Genomic DNA, 1,468 nt, shown 5'->3' with positions numbered 1-1,468 from the left:
GTTCGGTTCCCAAGTTGCTGGATCATAGTACTGAATGATTCTCTCTGCTGGTCATTCATCATTACCCCATTGTTGGTCCCCTCCTGCGGCTATCTTCTCAAAGGAGTTATCAGTGCTGCGTTTGACGCGATAAGTGTTGGGTTGTGTTGTCTAAACACCAGGAATCAAAGCTCCTAAATAATAAGTCCCAGCCCAGTTGGGGGAAGCTGTCTATATGCCCATCGCCCACAAATCCACCATAGTCCACAGGGTTCACTTGTGATGGTGGTGCGGGAGCTCATTAAAGTTAGGGTTAGTGAGCTCCTTGTTGTATTCTTGCTTACCGTGGTACTATTTCGGTAGTGAGTACAATTAACGCCCCAAGCTGAAATCCACTCCTTACCCAATAGGCAGCTACAATTATCAAACTTGTCGTATGAGACATTTGCGCAGGTCCATGCACCCTCCCGAGGGGCGACCTCCTTAGAAATCCATGTCTCCCGACACTTTGACTGCCCTACCTTAAACCTCCCTCCCTGTTGGGAAATGTAAATAGAGCCCCTAATTTTTGCCACCATAAGTCTTCCAGAACCATTATATCGTAAGGAGAAATTAAAATTGCGATTAAAGCCCCAATCCGAGACTATACCTGTCCTACTGAGGGGAATAGGCAAGAAGGGGACTCCCTCATCACTAGAAACAGGAGTAAGTGCACACAAAAGGCAACCGTGGTTAGTTAAAGCCCGGGCAGAGTTCTTGAGAAGAGCTACCCAGGAATTTGCCACCCATGGGTTCGGAGGGGTGGAGGGTTGGAGAGCTGAAGGCCAGTCTTTGAGGATCGTGGACCAAAGTCCATCCCGGTCGCCAGATGGCAGCCTCATACAGACTGTGGTTATACCAGGTTTACCACCCGGGGACGCCATACCAGTAGTAACATTCTGTTCTATGGTAATTTGCCGATGAGGGCAACATGAAGAATTGGGATGCAGGCGGACCTTAACTATAGTAGACTTGGAACCTTTGTAGTTACTCATGGGAAAGGTCCCAGCATAAGTATCATCGGTACATGTACAACAACCAGACGTGGGGCTAGAGATGGGTCCTGAGATACCTAAAAAGGGCAAGAGCCCAAAAAAATAGATTAGGGTTCACATCTTTGCAAGCGTAATTTCAGACCTCCTATTGGTTCACTTGTCCACCTGTTGGTTTCTTGTTCCCGGGTGTTATCAGCTTCCGGAGTGATCACACCCTGGGAGTTGGTGTCCTCTGGATGAAAAGGCTTCACCCTCGAACAGTGGGTTCACTTGTCGTTGTTTGCTAAGTGAACAGCCGTGTGGGTGGTTAACAGCACCTGATAGGGTCCTTCCCACTTTTCTGCAAGGGGATTCTTCTTCCACTTCTGCACCAAGACTTGGTCGCCCGGTTTAAAGTTGTGGATTGGGGCATCAAGCAGGAGACTCTGGAAGGGTGCAGCGAACCTGTGTAGGGA

General features: G+C 48.7%; 1 protein-coding gene across 6 annotated transcripts in view; it reads left to right on the top strand.

The window, feature by feature from the left end:
- Positions 1-1,468, top strand: part of TRAK1 (trafficking kinesin protein 1) — a 209,042-nt gene that overhangs the window by 89,484 nt on the left and 118,090 nt on the right. The gene's annotated exons all lie outside the window — the stretch shown is intronic.

The sequence above is a fragment of the Alligator sinensis genome, unplaced genomic scaffold (genome assembly GCF_000455745.1).
Source record: "Alligator sinensis unplaced genomic scaffold, ASM45574v1 scaffold470_1, whole genome shotgun sequence".
Taxonomy (NCBI): Eukaryota; Metazoa; Chordata; order Crocodylia; family Alligatoridae; genus Alligator; species Alligator sinensis.
Note: the sequence above shows the minus strand (reverse complement) of the source record. Positions and strands in the feature narration are given on the sequence as shown.